Here is a 19,454-nt window from a genome sequence, read left to right on the forward strand (position 1 = left end):
AGGTAAATTCAGACATGGATGTTTCTGCTGTCACAGTGCACTAAATTATATAAACTAGTGTCCCAAAGACAGGACTTTCCTCCCAGTGAACAAGAACATTATAGCCAGTCAGCCACTGGTGCTCCATATGGCACAGGCCAAAACCAAAACAAAACAAAACACAAAACCAAAACAAATATATACCTGTAAAACATATTATTATATATAATATATATATTTATATATAGATATATATAAACTATATATTACAGTCAGGGAGGCGAATTCCAGATCTCAGTATGGTAGTAACACAATACATAACAGTGTATTTTCTAAAGAAGTGAAAGACTTTGTTGCAATTACTTGCCAAAGTTTTCCAAAAGCAACTCATCCCTCAATTGCTCAGGGTACAATGTTCCAGATTGTTCTTTCCTGTTCTTTTCTGTTTGGGCACACATAGTTCCACTTGCACCATTCCATTTGGCACCTGCACACACTTCTAAAGTAAGAGCATGTGTCATCTAAGTGGCTTCCAGCTGGAAACATCAGGAGTGGCAGAGATGGAATCTACAAAATGCCAGTAGCTACACACCAAAGAGCCAACCCACCAAATTGTTAAGAGATTGAGTTCATGTTAAGGCAATGGGGACAAGACCCTCTTAACAGACTTTGGTTTGGAAAACCCATTGTTTAGAAATGGTTTTGTGAGAAAGCCAGAAATTCAGGTTAAAAGAAAAAGTAAAAGTAGCTGGGTTCAGTGGTGGGGTCCTTTGATTCCTTCTATTTGGGAGACTGAGTCAGACTGAGTCAGGATGGGGTACAGTAGCTTAGGCAACGTAGTGAGCTCTCTTCTCAAAAAAAAAAAAAACGTGTGTGTGTGTGTGTGTGTGTGTGTGTGTGTATATATATATATTTTTTTTTTTTTATGAAGAACTGGAAGCACTTCCCTTTGGATACACACACACATACTTCACTGCCCACAGCCGCTGTTACTTCCTGACAGATGTTGGTTTGCTGCTTTGTGGACTTTGACACAATAATGTTGCAGGCCAGGAGTGGCCCAGTGCCTTCTGTAACCTGCTGATAAACTGTGACAAGGACCTTAGGAAAACAGGGCCTTCCTAACTATTGGAGTTTATGATGCTGGCACCAAAGAGCTATTTCTTCTATCTTTTTAAAATCTTAGCTCAGAAAAGAGTCCTTTGCTGAATGACCTTTAGTGCATTAAAAGGTTAATGGAACATCAAAACAAAACAAAAACAAAGCCCACCGAAAACCAAAAACTTGAATCCCAGAGCGTAGTCTCTGCTTTTTTAGAATCTAATTCAAATTTGTCATGGTGCCTCTCTTTTAGAAATAGCTCACAGTAGGAGAGGCACAGGTTTCTCTCCTTCCGTAGGCAACCAGGCTCTGGACAGCAAGGTGACTTCCCTTCCCAGGTTTTGGATCATCTAAGTCCTGCTCTTTGGACATGCAGATGTGAGTGGCCCTGGAACCTGCCTCCCACCAGGGCAGCCCCTGCTGAAATAAGTCAGGCAGTGTGTCAGCTCAGGCCTTCCTTTTGTTTACTTGTGCTTTTAATATTTAAAAATTCCTTCAAGATCTTATCTTTGATCTTAGGTTAGAACAAAAATTAGAACAAAAACCAGTCATCAGAAAGGCAAAGCTCACACTTTTGGCCGGACCTCTGAATGTTATTTTGTCTGTAAATGAGATTCCCATATTCATGGGTCAGGCTCAGGGACTAGCGCTCTTCAGAAGTGCTGTGCTCAGTTTCCAGTTCTGCTTTTCAGGTTTCAGTCTGTGGCACTGAGTGAGCCTATAAGTGTAAAATGGATATACAGTTTTCCTTTGGTATCTGTGAGAGGTTGGTTTGGGGACCTTCTGTGGATATCAAAATCTTGCAGATGCTGCCCAAGTCCTTCATATAAAATAGCATAGTATTTGCATGTAACCTATGAACATTCTCCTGTATACTTTACATCATCTCTAGACTACTTTTAACACCTAATGCAATAGTCATGCTGTGTAAATAGTTGTTATATTCTATCACTCAGAGATGACAGGAAAAGTCAATACATGTTCAGTACAGACACATTTCTTTTTCCTCAAATATTTCAATCTTGACTTGGTTGAATCCTCAGATGCAGAACCAGTGAATACAGAGGGCTGAGTTTCTATATATCTCCTGCTAAAAGTTCTTTTTCTAATTCTGCCTAAAAGACAAATATTCTCCAATTCTGCCTGAAATAACTTCTTTTGCAAAATTACATTGGTTGAAATTCTATCCATTGTAGATTTCACTGTATCAATAGATCTCATCCTTTCAACTGCCAGTACCCTTGGGAGAGTTGTGTAGGATTCCACCTTCGCACCAAATTTTGAATTTAATGAATACACAGACACCTGGCTTAGACACTCCACAGGAGAGAGAGCATTGTTTTAGGAGGAACAGATACTTTGGACCAAGATAAATTGGGAAGCACCACATGAGCAGTTTTGGTTAGTGGCAGGCCCTGAACACGCCAAGGACAAGGCAAGGATGTTCAGGAGGAAAAAGAGCAATGCAGAAAAGGGGCAGAAGAGCTCCTGAGATAAACTCCCTTTGTTGAAAACGTAGCTAAGCTGACCTGGTGTGGGGAGGACAGGTATGTGCTCACCCAATGGTTCCTTGTCCTGAAAGAAAGGGAGAAACATTCGATACGAGTTTTATAAACACAATCATTATCATATTTGCTGATTTGTCTACTCTGTTAAATGTTCCTGAGAATCAAAGTTTGTGGCAAAACCTGCCTTAAATGTTACATCTGTTAAGTTGGTATACCATCGGTTGTGGGAATACCTTCAGGTGTTTCCCCAGCATGATCTCTATGTCTCCCATTTTTGTAACTTATCAACTCTGGGACATGGTAGTCACAGATAGCCAACAAAATGACTTAGATGTAGTCAGCCTGGGTCCATAGACTTCACTGATGCATGTTTGGCATGTGGGGAGATCAACCCACATACCAAAACGTTGCGAGTGAATCTCCTCCTAAAGAGGCCCCAGATGATGTCAGCTCCTACTTTCAAGCCACATGAGCATGTGCAGCAATGGTGGCGCCATGTTAATTAGGACTAATGGCCAAAAGAGCCATTGCAGATGATCCAATTAGGCAGCTTTAGTTCGAGATTATACAGATAACTCTGATTAAAATATCAATCTAGTTCAATTTTACAAGGTCTCTATTTAAAGTGAGGTTGTGTTTGAATATAATAGAAGAGTATAATAACTAGTTTACTATGTTTTGCCATTGTGGAAGCTCAGGGATACTAACAGCCTTAGAAATTATTATTTCAGCTTGATTTTTTTTTTTCATGGACCAATTATGTACATGGCCCATTACCAAGTTCTTTTTGTTTCTTGTCCCTCCTGCTGTCTAGTTGGGACTGTCTTTACAGTTCATTAGCCCCTTGACTAGAAGGTAGAAATGAAAGAAGGTGAAACTTAAATCTGTCTGACTACTGGCCAATCCAGTAAACTATTTTGTGGGGAAGATACTGAAACCATTGACTACAGCAAACTCTGGTGTTCCCTGTGGATTGAATTTTTCTCTGAATTCTCTAGATCCCAAATATTTGAGAAAGCTAGTAATTGGCCAGATTGAATGTTTCTTGGTAGTGTACAAAGTCAGGTCAGCAGGATTCTGTTTTATGTAATATTAATTTTTGTCACACGTAAGGAAAAGTTCTCTAACCCCAAGATACTGAAGCTTTTAAAAGTGACACACTGAGGTTATGCAGCAATTACACTCATCAGGATGATTTTTTTGTCTGACTCTCAATGCTGTCCACAAAGGTTCTGAATTTCACATTATTTTTAAAAGCCATGGAAATATACAGTCAAGTATGGTTGTATCTGAAACAGTAGTGCTATGAGAAATTGAGCAGATCTCAAGTATTACACAGGAGAAGATCACTAAAGGAATGCACCATGACATCAGAGCTTTCAAACATTGTTTTAGTTGTGGGGGCAGAATCACAATATTTTACTGACTTAGACCACAAGCAGACCATTCTCTGCCATTAAAAGAAATGAAATTTTTGCCATTAAGCCTGAATCTCTTGGGGGGCAGAAAGATAGAGAAAAACAGGATTGCAGGCTAGTGCAAGATTGCTGAAGTCTCTGCTAATTTTTTGTTTCTTGTGAGGCACTCCTCGTCACCACCGTGTGCTAAATTCCTTAGTGAATTCTTCAGTTTCTTGTCCTGATGCGGGAGACACATTTTTAAAAGCAAGACATACTTTATCCCCCTTGGAAAAAGAAATAACAAATAATTAAGGCCACAGCTCTCAGGGACCCGAGTTTATTGGCAATAAAAGGCAGCTGTGCTGACAACTCTACCAATTAACCTGCCAAACGTGAGCATGTCACTGTGTTAGAAAACAGGACTAGAAACATCCAGGGGTCTCCATACAGCACAGACAACAGTCCTACAGAACACAGAGCAGCAGTGTGGCACTCCACCTTAGCAGAGATGGTAGCATTCTGTGTTCTTTGCCCAAGGAAACTCCTCATCACATGGTGAGCCCCTGGCTTCTCTTGAAGGCTGTGTGTTCCTAGAAGGTGCTGGCGGGAACAGAAAAAATGTGGGAAATTAAGTTTTTTGAACACTTCACGCATTTCACATATGTTATCTGGTTGAATCCTCAGAATTATACTGCTAGGAAAATAAAATCATCCCTATTAGGGATGGGTAAAAAAATGGAGACACAGAGTTTCCAAATTCAGATCTTCTTGGTTCCCAGATCTATTCTTTTCCTGTAACATGTTTTTCCATCAAGAAATGTTTGTTCTAGATTTGGTTGTTATGCATTCATAGTGTGACTTTGAGCAAGTTACCAACTACTGTGAGCCTTGGCTTTCTATCTGAAAAATGAGAGACTTTAAGGTCTTTTATCACAGTGCTTCTCCAACTTTAAGGAGCACAGGAGGAATCACCTGGGGATCCTGCCAAAATGGACATTCTGTTCTGTAGGTCTGGGCAGAGGCCTGAGGTTCTGCATTTATCAAGCTTCCAGGAAATACACATGCTGCTGGTTCACAGACAGCACTTTGAGTAGCAGGGTTGTGTAGCAATATCATTCTGGGTTTCTAAGATGGCGGCAACCCTGTCTTAGGCTTCCTGCCATGGCTGCATGCCCATGTTTACTTAAGTGCCTTGATTGCCCTGCAATAATGTTAGAAACGTTGGATCAAGTTGGTCAGAAGAAATGACTCTAAAGGATGCAGTCAGAGGGAAGACTATCGTTCTAAAAGTTCAGTGAATCTGAACTTTACTGAGGATTCCATCCCTCAAAAGGCAAACCAGGGCTCTTCCTTCTCCCCCATCCTATCCAAAGCAGGTTTCCCAGTAATCCTAATATTCTCCACGGTGGGTTCATTTACCTCTATCCCCAGCTTCCTCTGACTGACTTGATGCAGAATGAGATTAACTTTAAAGGGCATCTGTTGAATGCCATCAGGAAGTACCTTACTCTTCCAAAGATTTTATTTTGCAGATTAAATCACACAAACACACCTCTTCTCATATATTGTGATAATATACTTTCTTCCTCCGTTTGACACTGCTCTTTGTTCTGGTAACACACATTCCTAGTTTTCTATGGTAACTTCATGCTGTTTTCCATGTGTAGTGGTAGTTACTGTTTCTAGGAATGGTTGCAGAGACCAGAAGCCAGATTTTCATAATCTCTGTGGGGAAACATATTCCATAAATTCAAAGACAAAAATATATCATGAATCAAGAAAGAGAAATAATTGTCCACAAAAATTTTTTCTTTTTTTTTAAAATCCCTTTTAAAACCATTTGTTTGGAGTTGGGTCTAATTAGAGCACTTTAGGAATAAAGGCTTACTATGTTGTACCCATAAAGAAGGGGATGCTATTTTTTTAACCTGATCCTTTCTTACAATGCCCAAAAGGACAACACTATGTATTTTCATATGACTATCAAGGGACAGAGTTAGCTCCAAATATTTGACCTAGATAAACAGAATACCATTCACCTCATCTGAAAGTATAGGGATAATTAACTTGGACAACCATATAAACAGCAGGAGTCTTCTGCAGACTGTCTGCCTTCTTAAATCAGCAGATACCCTCCTAGGGAGCCGCCACAGCCAGGCCATTTACTGTGACTGCTTTTTATTGCTGTGTTTTGAATTGTTCTAATGAAGTGTATGGTGTGGTAGAAAAAACTTTTAGGCATTTCTGTTTTCTTGGATTTATTCCTATGTTCCAACCCATTCGTATTTCTCCATTTGGTAAGGGTTATGATAGATTTGTTCTCCTGAATTAAACAGAATCTTCTCCTTCATTCTGAAGATTTGATAATTAGTCCTTTAGTAGTCACTGAGCCCCTGGAATTAAAGACATCTGGAATCACAGTTAGATAGGACACTGAGGTCCGTTGAGCCTGATTCCCTGTGTCCAGTGCCTGAACTCCCGTAGAATCTGTGCCCAGTGAACTTTCACTCTGTTTTATGTTCACATTGTTCAGCGACGGGTTGCATGTCCTCTCAGCTGCACTTCCTTAGTCCCTGTCTGAAGATCACCTTATAAGAAAGTTTTTAGTTGGAGGGTGGCACTCTTTGTAGTTCAAGGCAGGTAAGCAAGTCTCCAGTCCAGCCCCTGAGCAGCCTGGCCTAGGATGCCTCTGTGGCTACCTGAGCATCACCAAGGAGCTACTGTGGAGCCAGCTCTGTCCACAGGTGCCACCTAAGGAGCGCTTCTCTTTTCTGGAGAGGATGAGGGGAAATCTTAAGGAATCTGAATTACTCTGTATGGAATTTGATGAGATCAAGGCCAGTGAAATCCTGAAGACAGTCTCAGAGGTAGAAGAAAGTGTGAGCACACTGAAGCAGCCAACCTGACTGACGGTGATGTAGGAAGGAGTTGGAGTTATTGAAACAAAGGTATTTGTGTTCCCTCCCTATTGACATCATTAGTATTAACCTACAGATTAAAAATAAATTTTTTAAAAAATTTTTATTTATTTTTATTTTTACAGACTGCATTTTGATTCATTGTACACAAACGGGTATGACTTTTCATTTCTATGGTTGTACACGATATAGATTCATACCATTCGTGTAATCATACATGTACATAAGAAAACTTTCTTGATTGAGCTAAACTTCAATTCCTTTTAGTTCCTGCCCTTGGATGGTAATGCAGGGAGAACAAAACAATTTCCTTTTACACCTGAAGTCCTTCAAGTATTTGCCAGTAACAGCTGTACCTCCAAGGCCCCCCTTCTCTAAGGCCTCTGCCAGTTGTCCTGTGGCAAGAGTCAGACTTCCTCACTGTCCTGGTCAAACTCTTTTGAACAGGCTCTTCTCTCTCTCCACCCTTCCTCAAGTTTGTGGCCCAGAACTGGTAACATGCCCCTATACAAGTGAGACTAGCATGCCCATGCTTGGCTACATATTGTAATCACCTGGATGCTTGCCTGGCCCTATATACAGACATCCTGGTTTCATCCACCTGGACCATAGCCTGATCCTCAAGATGGATAAAAGCTTCTCCAGCACTTCAGATGCAGCCAAGGTGCTTTACTAGTCAGAGGCATTGGTGTCTTCCTGAGTGGAATGTGAAAAAGGGATGGTGGAGGGGCGTGGGGGAAGGGGAAGTGACAACCTATTGTGGAATGGATAGAGCTTTCCATCAACTGGACCTTGTATTTGTTTCTTGACTTTTTAGTTTTTGTCTTGATATAAAACCATTCTGGGGGCTGGGGCTGTAGCTCAGTGGCAGAATGCTTGCCTAGCACATGTGAGGCACTGGGTTTGATCCTTAGCACTGCATAAAAAAAAAATAAAGGCATGATGTCCATCTACAACTACAAAAATTTTTTTTTTAAAAATGGTATTTGTTATCAAAACTAATATAGCTAATTAGTTATATTTCTGGGATATAGTATTATATCCTGTTTCTGGCAGTTGGGATTTTTGTATTTGTTTTAAATGGGATCTCACTATGTTGCCAAGCTTGTCTCAAACTCCTAAATCTAGTGTTCCTCCCACCTCAACTTCCTCTGTGCTGGGCTTACAGGCATGTGCCACCACACTTGGCCTTAGCAGATATTATTTTGTCCTCTGAGATGTTATATTGAGGCACTGGGGGAGTTGGGTAGTAGAGGTATATACACCTGCCTCCCCATTGTGTAGTAACCATATCACATTGAATTTGCTCTTCCTTTAAACTCCTAAGTCTTTTTCTTTTCTCTTTTTGGTACCAGGGATTGAACCCAGGGGCTTTTAACCACTGAGCCACATCCCCAGTCCTTTTTTATTTTATATTTTGAGACAGGGTCTCACTAAGTTACATAGAGCCTTGCTATATTGCTGAGGCTGGTTTTGGTCACAACCCTCCTGCATCAGCCTCCAGAGCCACTGAGATTACTGGTGTGTGCCACCATGCCTGGCTCCTAAGTTTTGTTTTTTTTTTTGTTTTTGTTTTTTGTTTTTGTGATGCTGGGGATTGAACCCAGGGCCTTGTACTTGTGAGGCAAGCACACTACCAACTGAGCTATATCCCGAGCCCTCCTAAGTTTTTCTGTTGTTGCTATTGTTGTTGTTCTGTTTCGTTTTGTTTTTTAATTAATGCTGCTACTAACTCATCTTATATTTTGCTTTTTTTTTTTTTTTTTAATCCGCTTTGGTGTTGATAAGGGCAAAGTGAGAAAACACAGCTTAGGTGTGCTGCCACAATGAGTTTCCCAATCCCAAACTCGAGAATTAAACAGATTTACCCACATGTTTCACAGACTCTCCATGTAGGGATTTCCCTTGTGACAGACAGCATGGAGATGCAAACTAGAATCTGCGCTGTCTGCGGTCAGACACTCACCACAAGGAATAGCACTTCAAAAAGAGAGAAGAGGGCAGTACTATACATCGATCCAATCTGTTATCACTGTTTTATTAGACATGCAAGATCCCATTGAACCTACATAATAGTTCTATTATGCCCACATTACAGATGAAGAAACTGGCACTCAGTGGGGCTTATGCACTATCAGTGGGGTGTTGGGGTGGAAAGTTGAGTGTGGGCTTTCCACCACACCATACTGCTAAGATGAGGAACAGCTTTGTCTCATCAGATCTCATTACATTGGGTTTGCTCCAGTTCCAGCCTTTTTGTCTTTTCCAATCCTACTTATGCATGCCTTGAACTTACTAGGTGAGGAAAATCTGCCCCATTATGATGAGGTGCAGAACACGTCTTAGAAGACACTCTTCCTGCCTTGGAGCAAACCACTGTCTAAAGTAGTAAGTCAGACCACACGTGTGAAATCAGTTGATCCTCCATTCTTGCCTCTGTGCATGAAAAGTTAAAGAAAAGGAGACTTTTTTTTTTTTCAGTTAATGCATCTGAATGATTTATATGAGTAGCCCCTAACTTAGAACAGGAAAGATGATCTTTAAAGAAGATTTTACAATAGTTATAGAATTTTTCATTGGTGATCAGATCTTCTGGCATCTGCAATGCCTGCTTAACACACAGCGTACATGGTATGTGAAAATAATTTCAGCTCCATGACAGGTGTATTGCAGATTACTCTAGCAGCCCATTCCTAATCCCTAGGAAGGCTTCTGTGTGCCCTTACTGTGGTGGGGCACTTTTTACGGCTTTAGGATATCACAAACCTGTATCTTTGTTTAACCTGTGTGCACAATGAGTGTCTGGCATTCATAAATCCAACAATTATTTTCCTAATGAGAGGTGAACTATTTTAATGGAACACAGACTGCACCAAATTTCATAACTGCAGAACAATTGAGATTTTGATATCCCTTTCTCCCCTTGTCAGTTTCATGCCAGGCTTATTGAAAACTGGGGTTTTGGAGCAAATTATGTCTCAGTACAATTGAGGATTTCAAAAATTCTGCATTAACATCCACTTCACTTTTCTGTACCTGCTTTGCAATGCAAGAGGTCCCTTCCTGTACTTACCTGGCTTTCTCTGATTCTGGATCCACTGACTTTGACATTTATAAAGAGCTCCACTTCTTATTCTGGGTCTCTTTGAAAAAAGGCTGATTAAAAATGGAAATAATGTGTGATCCTTCAGACAAGGCCATTCTGCAGGGGCCAGTTGTCGCCCCCACCACCACCAGATGTAAGGGACCAGGTGGGAGTCTGCACAAGGCCCTCTGCTTCTTTCTCTCCCTGTCTGTCTCTCTCTGCCTCTTCTCACTTTTCTCTACTCTACTCTGTCATGCAGACATGCATTCCCCACCTGAGTTGAAAACTGAGGCCCAAGCATATAAGGTCTCTAAGCACTTAAAAGCCATTTCCAAGTTTTAAACTTAATTTCCAACCTGCAGCTCATTCTGTTTCATTGTGTCTACCCCACTGCTGGGTCCCTGATCAGACACTTGGTAGAAAGGGACCTAACTAGAATCCATAACTCTAGAGATGCAGGAGGTAATGACATTGTGTGTGTGTGTGTGTGTGTGTGTGTGTGTGTGTGTGTGTGTAAGAGAGAGAAAGAGTCCAACGAATGCTATCTGAATGGTCCATATACATTTGCGGCAATCCTTTATTAGGCACTGGTGACAAAAAGGTGAAAAGAGAGAGTTGTAATCTCTATTATGGTGAGAAGTGAGTAGCTAGTGGGGTGATGTTTGAGGGCAGTGGGGGTGTAGAAGATGGAGCCCCTTGGAAGTCAGCCTTCACAGAGGAGTTGGGGTTTTGAGGTGGGGCATAGAGGATGAATGCCGTCTGGCCAGACAAGTGAGCAGGGGACCGTGTTCCTGGTAGGGGGAGAAGCACTGACAAGAACAGTAGGAGAGAGTGGCATGTGCCCTGGAAGCTACAAGTCTTCTGATGCCAGACCTCAGGAGTGCAGAGAGAAGGTGAAGGTGAGTAGTGAGGGGGTTTCATCAGGAAGGCCTTGGACACCATGCCTGGGGGTTTCTGTTTTATCCTCTAGGCAGACCGAAACATTTCAGGGTGAAAAGGACACGGCCAGACATGTTAGGCACCAACGCTGAGGCCTCTGTGCTAAAAATAATCCAAATCAGAGGGAAGTAGGAGTCTTTCTTCATCATTGGAAAAAAAAATAAGAATAAAGCTCTTACCTCAGCTTTGGGTAGAAAGCTTTGCTTTTTTTTTCCTCCGGAAATACAGCTTCATCTTCTCCTTTGTGGTTTCATGCTGGTGCCTTCTCAATCTGGTCTTGCAAGCAAAGCTACCAGATGGCTCTTGTCCTGTGTGCTGTCCTGGCATGCTCACAGTCGGGTGACCTTTGCATCACCACCTTCCTGACTGGGCCACTCCTGCTCCCTGGATGGAACCATTGTGTGTGGAGATTCATGAGCCCCCCTGGGGACAGAACACTTGACTCTAAATCACTTGTCAGTAACACCAAGGGGCCACTACTTAGTGGAACATTAGAAACAGTTTTAGTATGTTGAGCTTTGACCCAAGTACATCGTGATCACTCTGAAGCTGGGTCTCTCTCTCCGCTCTTTGTTCCTCTCTATTTTTTTCTTTTTTCCCCTTCATGATTTTCTTCTAGTTCCCTGACTCTTTCAAAAAAAAAAAAAAGAAAATGGGGGTTGTATGGAACTGGTTTGGAGAAAGTGAACACTTCTGCTTGTGGAAATTTTTTCTCCTAATGAAGTTCAAGTGCTGCGATAGGAGGTTACATGATCCATCCGGGCCTGGGCTACCAGTGATCCCTGGGTGTGGCGGGGGGGATGCTTGCTGTACATGGCCCTACACACTTCCACCCTGTCCTGCTCCATCTTTACCCAAGGACATTCAGGGTTATTTCTGGTGGTTTGGATGTAAGGTTCTTGAGGGGAGCAGTGGCAACAAAGAACTAGGAGGAAGAAAGAGGGTGGGGGTAAGGGCAGAGGAGAATAGGTATGCAGGGAAAGAAAGAAAAGATGGACGAGCTTGGAGAGAGAGCAGTCCAGGAGTGGAAAGAAAAAGGGAAAATAAATTGAAACAAAGTACATCATGATGGAAAGAAGAGTTCTGAAAGGACAAGACAAAATAGATTTTCTAAGTATACCTTTTGGCATTCACACTGTCCCCATGGAGAGCAGTGTCTAAGTGTAGAAGGAGCTGGGGACTGACCCACAACTTTTAATAGGAATTGCCAGGAAATCAGTTGCAAGGTCCTCCTCGGAAGCTCCTGGAGGGCAGTGTTTGCTGCCTCCTTTCTCCCTCACTGGCCAAGCCCTACAGGACTTGATGTTGGTCAGCTGGCTGAGGAACCCGTGATAATTGCATCTGACTGTTTTGGTTCATTAGGCAATACACTTGGTTTTTTTACACAGCTTCACAGGAATGGAAGAATATTCTGCAAACCCTGGCACCTGTCCCTGTAACTACTTTCCCTAAACAGTGGAACAACTTAAAATAGCCATTCGTCTGCCTACTTTTATTTATAACATTTTTTTGTTTTTGTTTTTAAGCCACACCTTGGGCATGGAGTGTGTCTTTTGATGTACCATTAGCTCCATGCAGCCTGGTCCACGTGGAGCAGGGTGCCTTCTGGGAAATGTGCCAGGCAGTGAAAGTTCTGTGTCAACAGTGGAAAGTGTGCAGGCTGTTCTGGGATATTCCACCCCCAGATAATTACTCTACGTGTGTTTAATGGTGTTCAATGTCTCTGTTGAGATACAGGCAGGGCTGATGGGAAGCACTCTGGGGTCTCCCTTTTAATTGATCAGTGATGTCACACGGAGACATGCAGCTAGGGCCAAAGATGTACAAATTCCACAGTCTCCTTTTGGTTGAGTTGGGAAAGGAGCATAGGATCCACCTCTCACCCAGCCACCCACTTTCCCCCAATCCACCCCTCCCTGATCTGGAGCCCAGGAGTGCTGCTGTTTATGTGCCCAGATGGTGTGGTCCTTTGAATCCACCTCTTGTCTTTCTTGGGCTGCTCACTGGCTTCCCTGCTTCTCTTTGGAAGGCAGGTGTTCCAAACTAAAGCTCTGAATAGACAGAGGATTAAAAGCTTTTAATTTTTTTTTAAAGGTCTTTAAAGCTTCCAGCAATGGCCAAGGATTTCCCCCACCACAGTCCAAAACCCCAGCCATGCTCTGGGAGGTTCCTTTCCTTTGAGCAGCAGGCATGTGCTGTCCGTGGGGCTCAGACCCAGATGCTAAGGAGCAAGTGTGGCCAGAGAGCTCGGGAAGGTGGCTTCTGGGACATGTCCATTCCTGGCATATCCCAGTACCCACTGTTGAGTCCAGCCAGGGGATCCAAGCTTGTGGGGGGTTCAGACGTAACTCACATGGGTTCTTTCTTCCGGTGGGTCAGCAGCCCAGCTGATGGGCATCAGACACCTCGGCCCTCACGTGCTGCGTGCATCCTGCGCTGGCTGCACTTCTGCCATCTGGAAGCCATTAGCATTGAAATGGTTTCAGGCACTTGCTGAGCACTGGGTTTTACAGGAGGTGCAACTCAGTGCTGCCCAGATCCTAGCAGTCAGGGGCCTTCACTTCCTGTAGGATTTCCAGTTTAAAGCCCAGTGAAGCCGTGCCCTCAGGCCACCACTGGGTCCTCTTCTCTTCCTTCCCGTTCTTCCTTCTGGCACACACAGGGGTACCCTGACACCGCTCTTTGTCCTATTTCTATTTTGGGTTTGAAGGAAAGGGGTTGCAGATAAGTCACATTTGAAAAGTTCTTCAGGAAAGGGGTTGTTATTTTCTCTGCTGCCTGCGATTGGTAAGATGAAGTATCTCAGGAGATCCCTCAGAAGGAGGCAGAACTGAAGCCTCCAGCCACGGAAATTCACAATAATGACCATGCATCAAAGCAGCTGCCCACAGAACCTAGCACTGTGCTGCATCTCTGTCTCACCTGGGTCCTCATCAGAACCCCGCAGGCAGGGACACTGAGTCTTGGAGAGTTGAGCAGCTGCTAAGGAAGCATTAAGTTCAAATCAAGGTCTTTGCAATCCGAAGGCTCTTTCTGCTGTACAAACCCATGCCCCACTGAGGTCCAGGTAGGACAGAGGGGCAGTGGAGGAACAGACATCTGCAGTTCACACTAGATAGTCCAGCTGTGTTTTTTTTTTTTTTTTTTCGGTTGGGGGAAGCGAGCAAAATGATCTTTTGAAAGGAAACTCACGCAGTCTGTCAGCTTCTTGCCAACTCTACTGCAGTACAACCTGCCAAAAACAGCCAAACCTTGTTTGGGGTATGAAAGCAGCTGTTATAATAAACTCCTCTGCTCTGCCTCTTTCCTGTTATGGTGGAATGACTGTTTAAAGTAAATGTCTCCAATCCATGGATTTTCTGGGGTCATGAAAACATTTTTTAATTGGCAGACTTGCTGACATTTTTTGGTGAAGGTAGGAAGTACACAGAGCGCCACCCGCCATTTCAGATTCACACAGGTCTGGGAGTAAACACTCTCTGGCTTCTGCAGACTCCATTCCCTGCCTCCCACTCCTAAGGCTGAACCATCCTCGGGTTTTCAGTTTGTTCCAGAAAGAATGGGTTTCTGCCTCGCTTCTGTCCCGGGACTTCCAAAGCAGAGCCAGGGCGATGAGTGCACAGAGCAAGGAATCAGATCTGGATTGGAATCCCGACTCTGCCAACCGCAAATATGGAATTTCAAGTAAATGACACTGAACCTCAGTTTCCTAACCTGTAAAATGGTAAATGATAACCACCCATTAGGTTTACCACAAAGTTTAAAATAAAACCCAAACAATTGCCATATGCTGTGCAGAGGGGCTTTATATGTTTTAACCCATTTAATCTCAGCAACCCTGTGAGGTGGATAGTGTTCTAACTGTATAGTAGCCTCTGGGTGTATGTGGGTGAGTGTAATCAACAAGAATCCTTCCCTGCATGGAACTTGCATTGTTTTGGGAGGTCAAGAGGTGATAAGTGTTATCGAGAAAAGAAAAATAGGAAAGGAGGTGGAGAACAGGGTTCAGGGGTTGCATTTTTCAAAAGAATAATCAGGGAAGGCCTTTCTGAGAAGATATTTGAGTAAAAATCTGAAAAAAGTGATGGAGGAAATTATGAGGGTGTGAAGGGGAGAGTCCCGTGCTAGTCAGAGGATAGCATAAGTGCAAAGACCCTGGGGCAGCATGTCTGGTGGGTTCAAGGTACAGTGTGACTGGAATAGAAGTGGTAAAGATAGAGTAGATAAGGTCAGAATCAGAGGAAGGCAGTGTAGGACCACATGGATCTCAGCTCTTTCTCTCAGTGAAACAGGAAGCTCCCTGAGAAGCCTGAGCAGAAGAGGAACATGGTCAAGATGAAGCCAGATGTGAGAAAGGACCCTCTGGATTCATTCACTCCAGCTGCTCCTCTTGCTGTTGGTTCCCACAAGCACAGTTGCCAACCTTTTGAGAATATTAAGTGGGACATTTCTTAATGGGACATCTGGGCCTCCATTGGAGACATTGTCCTTGTTGATTTTAACAACAGTGAACTTTCCCCAGCTTGCCCAGCATCTGCATCCTGCATCCTTTCTCTTGAATGGTTCTGTCCTTTGCTGCTTCTCTGCACTGAGTTGTCTCAATGGTGCTGCTTAACTGACTGCATAGACAGCCGTGGTCTGCACTCACAATGCCTAATGTGTTGCTGTGATGAATTAGTTACTGGAACCAGGATCTAAAAGAATTGCTGGGGCCAGGCAACCAAAGAAGGAAGGGAGCAGAAGGACGAGGAAAGAGATGTTTGTAAATGGAGTCACTCCATCTGTGAGGCATCCGAAGGATGTCGGTGTCACAGGCTACCAGAAAATATTAGCCTTTATAAATTCAGATAAGAGGATTGGCATCGAAAGTTCTGAACCTCTGTTCTAGGGGTAGATCCTGGAGCCCATGGTTCTCCTGAAATCACATCCAAATGTGTATCTGTGGGTGTTTTCCTGGGGTGAGATCATAGCCTCCATGTGGCTTATTTCTTGAACGGCTTTATCACAATTATAGGCCATACTTGTAACATTAGATATGCTCACAGGTTAACCTTTGTGCAAACTTGTGGAAAAAATACATGCATTTCAAAACAGAGTTTAGGGCCTGGGGTTGTAGCTCAGGGATAGAGCACTTGCCTAGCGTGTGTGAGGCACTGGGTTCAGTTCTCAGCACCGCATATAAATAAATAAAATAAAGGTCCATCGACAACTAAAAAAATGAATTAAAAAAACAGAGTTTAAAGGAATCTTTTAGTTTTCTTAATATTAGGATTCTATTATGTGTATGCAAAATCCATATGTAATATAGTATGCATATTATATATTTGACAAATGTTACTTCTGATATTCCTAAGATAGAAAGCTAAATCATGGTCTCCTAGAAGTCATGGATTGTATTTTTTAAGACATGAAGGTGTACTGTCAGTCAAGACCTGTTTTGCTCCCTGCTCAGTGGCTATTTAAAGCCAGGAATTTACCCACTGTATTAGATCATGTGTTTGTAAATGGTCTTCATTGACTCTGACTTCATTGACTCAGGTTCTAGCAGTGCTTTCCAGGCATGCACATGAGCCAAGGATTTCAAACAACAACCTAGGTCTTCAGTCTCTGGAAGCTCCCCTCCCTTTGGGTTCTTCATGAACAAGACCCACGTGCAAGAGGAGGCCCCAGCTCAGGAAGGAAACAGAACAATTTATGTATATGTAAATATTCTAACATCTGAAAATATCTGAAATACTTCTGGTCTCGAGTATTTCAGATAAGGAGTATTCAACCTATATGCATTCCTAAAGCCCTGTTGGCACATAGTGGCATTGTTTGGTATTGGCACTGAGTATAGCTACTACCTGATGCTCACCTGAGTAAATACCATGAGGTGTACCGGCAGAATTCTGTGGGGCCTGCTGCTCTCCCTGGTCCCTGGAACTCTGTCACAATGGTCAGGTCTCCCCAGTTCAGATCAGCCCTCAGGGGACTCTTAGCTGGGACTTACAGAAGTCAACAAAAGGATTTGTTGAGAACGACTGATCCCACGCCCTGGAATGCAAACCACGCACCGTTTATGGTACATAATTATATACAATAAACTATAAAGGACATACAGTGGGTTTTGATATCAGGTTCCAGTTCCTCCCCACTAAAGAACTTTTAAAACCCCTTCATCAGTGTGGCTAAGGAAGTAGTTCAGCACCTCCTATCTGAATCAGTTTCCCTGTGTCCACACTGCTTTTCCCCCACCCATCTCACTGGAGATATCTCCTTGTCACACAGGGTCAGAAGCCTAAAGAGAGAAACCACATTATGCCCCTAATATCAAGAATCCACCTTCACTATGGAAGAGGGAAAATGTATGACCATCAAAAACATGATTGAATATGGTGAGCTTCTGTTTGATGGGTAGTGTAGACTAGCAATGACCTTAGGACACAGGAGACTGTGGATCTTATTCTTCAGTCACATGAAAATTTCTTGTTTTTCATCAAGAAGGAAACTTTAACAGAGGAAAGTTGTGAGTGCTCTCATGAAAGATTTCAACCTGTGCTCCTTCCACCTCCGCCATTTTAGTTTTGTCCTGATTATAGGGAGCTGTAGTCTACGCTCCTCACTCACTTGAGTATACCATCTCTCTGAAGAATTAACTGTCTTTTAATACAGAGAGGTAATCTCTGATGGGGCAAGGTTTAACTTATTTGGCCAGAAGCATTTTTCTCCTGGAATATCAGACTAAAAATGGATCCACTATACATAAGGCATCATGACACTTCCTGTGTTATATCATTAAATGTCTCCTTTTCAGAAAGTTCTAGGTCCATCCTTGAGTCACCAAGTGCTCTATTTTGGATGAAATATATTCTCTGGTGTTACTAAATAATACTCTTGTCAAGTGTACCCCCAGAATGGCACAGGAAACTTTTGCCTCTACTTCTATACCTATTTCAAAGATTTAGGTGGTCTGCCTCAGGCTTTGGCTCAGTGACTTCAGGGCTGTGGTGCCTGACTTAATTGAAATGAAATAGTACAATAAAAATCAATGGAGTCAGGTTTAGTCTCTTTAGTCTATTATCTGTTTTGTGGGGTTTTTTTTTTGTTGTTGTTGTTGTTGTTATAATAAAGAGTCCAACTGTGTTCGTGTCCCTAATGGTATTTTTTATTATTTTTTTTATTTTTACAGACTGCATTTTGACTCATTGTACATTATGTTTTGTGTTTCTTGCAAGCAGTCTGAGGAAGGAGAGTTGAGATTGAAGAAGACCTCAGAAATAAATTCCTTTGTAAAAAGGAATACCTTCATCATCCCAGCCTCCACCTCCCCTGAGTGGGGGGATGTAGGACATGAGGGTGGGGTCGCCGTGTTTGGACCGCAGTTTTGGTGCTGTGGGAAGGTACTTGGATGTGGGTAGTAATGGGAGCTCAGGTCCATTCCCTTTTTTGCCCACCAAGGACACAAATGTACAACTTTCATTGTGGAGGCCAATCTGCCATTTCAGAAATATGAATCTCCACAGCGAGGACTAGATTGACACTTACTTCTTTACCGGATGCACTTGGTTGACTTGGCCTTAGATGTCCACGTACTTTTATATAATGTTAGCTTCCCTCTTACTCCTTAGAACTTGTTCTTTATTTCTAACAAAAATAGTCTTTGTGGTCTCTAGGTCCCAGTGAGTGAAGGACACATCCTCCACCTTAGGGTCTCCAGCTTCTTAGGATACAAATTACCCAACAGTAGGGACATTCTTAGTGTCTTCCATAAACCTATTACATTTCTCACTGTCACATCTCTCCCTTTCTCCTAGTCTGTCTAAATAATCACAAGTGTTTGCTCTTTTCCTTCAGGGGGTGGGGGAGATTCGTTTCTATGCCCTACTCTGTGATCCTGCCCACACTACCCTGGGTCCCTGCAGCAGAAGCCTTTGAAAAAAGGAGCCTCCCCTTAGGCCTGGGACCGCCTGGAGCCATGACTACTCCAGCTCCACTTGGATAAACGTTTCTCTTACATGATTTGTGCCCAACCATGGTGTGTGTCTGGGAAATAAGCAGGAGTGGAGACGGATCTTCCACCAAGCTCAAAGCCATGAAAATGGACTTCTGTGCCATAGTCCTATGGATAAAATTTAATAAATGTACAATCCCAACCATTTGGGTCTCCGTATACCCTAATAAATTAGTGCTTCTAATTTTATAAGCACTGTCATAACCACGGGTGTAAGTGGGACTTTCCCTATGTCTCTAAGTGTATGTTCTTTTGCTTTACTAGGTGTTGTTTATTAGGTGTTGTTTCCCCTAAGTGCTGTAGGAGGTGACAGATTGTTTCAGGGCAACCAGTGGGTTGTATTTGCAGGTGGTTGGTTGTCTTGACCAGCTTTGCTGCTGTAAGCCTACCACTTTCTGGCAGGAAGGAACATTTGCATAGTAACAAGAACTATAAAATCCAGGCTTAATTTTAGTCCTCATTTAGGAATGGACCCAATGTGAATCACCAAATCCTTCTTTTTTATTTCCTCTTCAGGGCTGTGCATAATAT

The 19,454-nt window shown here is 42.8% G+C and overlaps 1 protein-coding gene and 1 long non-coding RNA gene across 2 annotated transcripts in view; one reads left to right on the plus strand and one right to left on the minus strand.

The window, feature by feature from the left end:
• Nucleotides 1-19,454, plus strand: part of Colec12 (collectin subfamily member 12) — a 178,172-nt gene that overhangs the window by 114,538 nt on the left and 44,180 nt on the right. The gene's annotated exons all lie outside the window — the stretch shown is intronic.
• LOC124965812 (uncharacterized) lies at nt 4,310-11,240 on the minus strand. The gene is made up of 2 exons (XR_007105233.1): nt 11,110-11,240; nt 4,310-4,588 (listed from the first exon to the last, which is right to left on the minus strand). It is a non-coding gene; the product is annotated as an uncharacterized LOC124965812 (long non-coding RNA).

This window comes from Sciurus carolinensis, chromosome 15, assembly GCF_902686445.1.
Source record: "Sciurus carolinensis chromosome 15, mSciCar1.2, whole genome shotgun sequence".
In the NCBI taxonomy this organism is placed as follows: domain Eukaryota; kingdom Metazoa; phylum Chordata; class Mammalia; order Rodentia; family Sciuridae; genus Sciurus; species Sciurus carolinensis.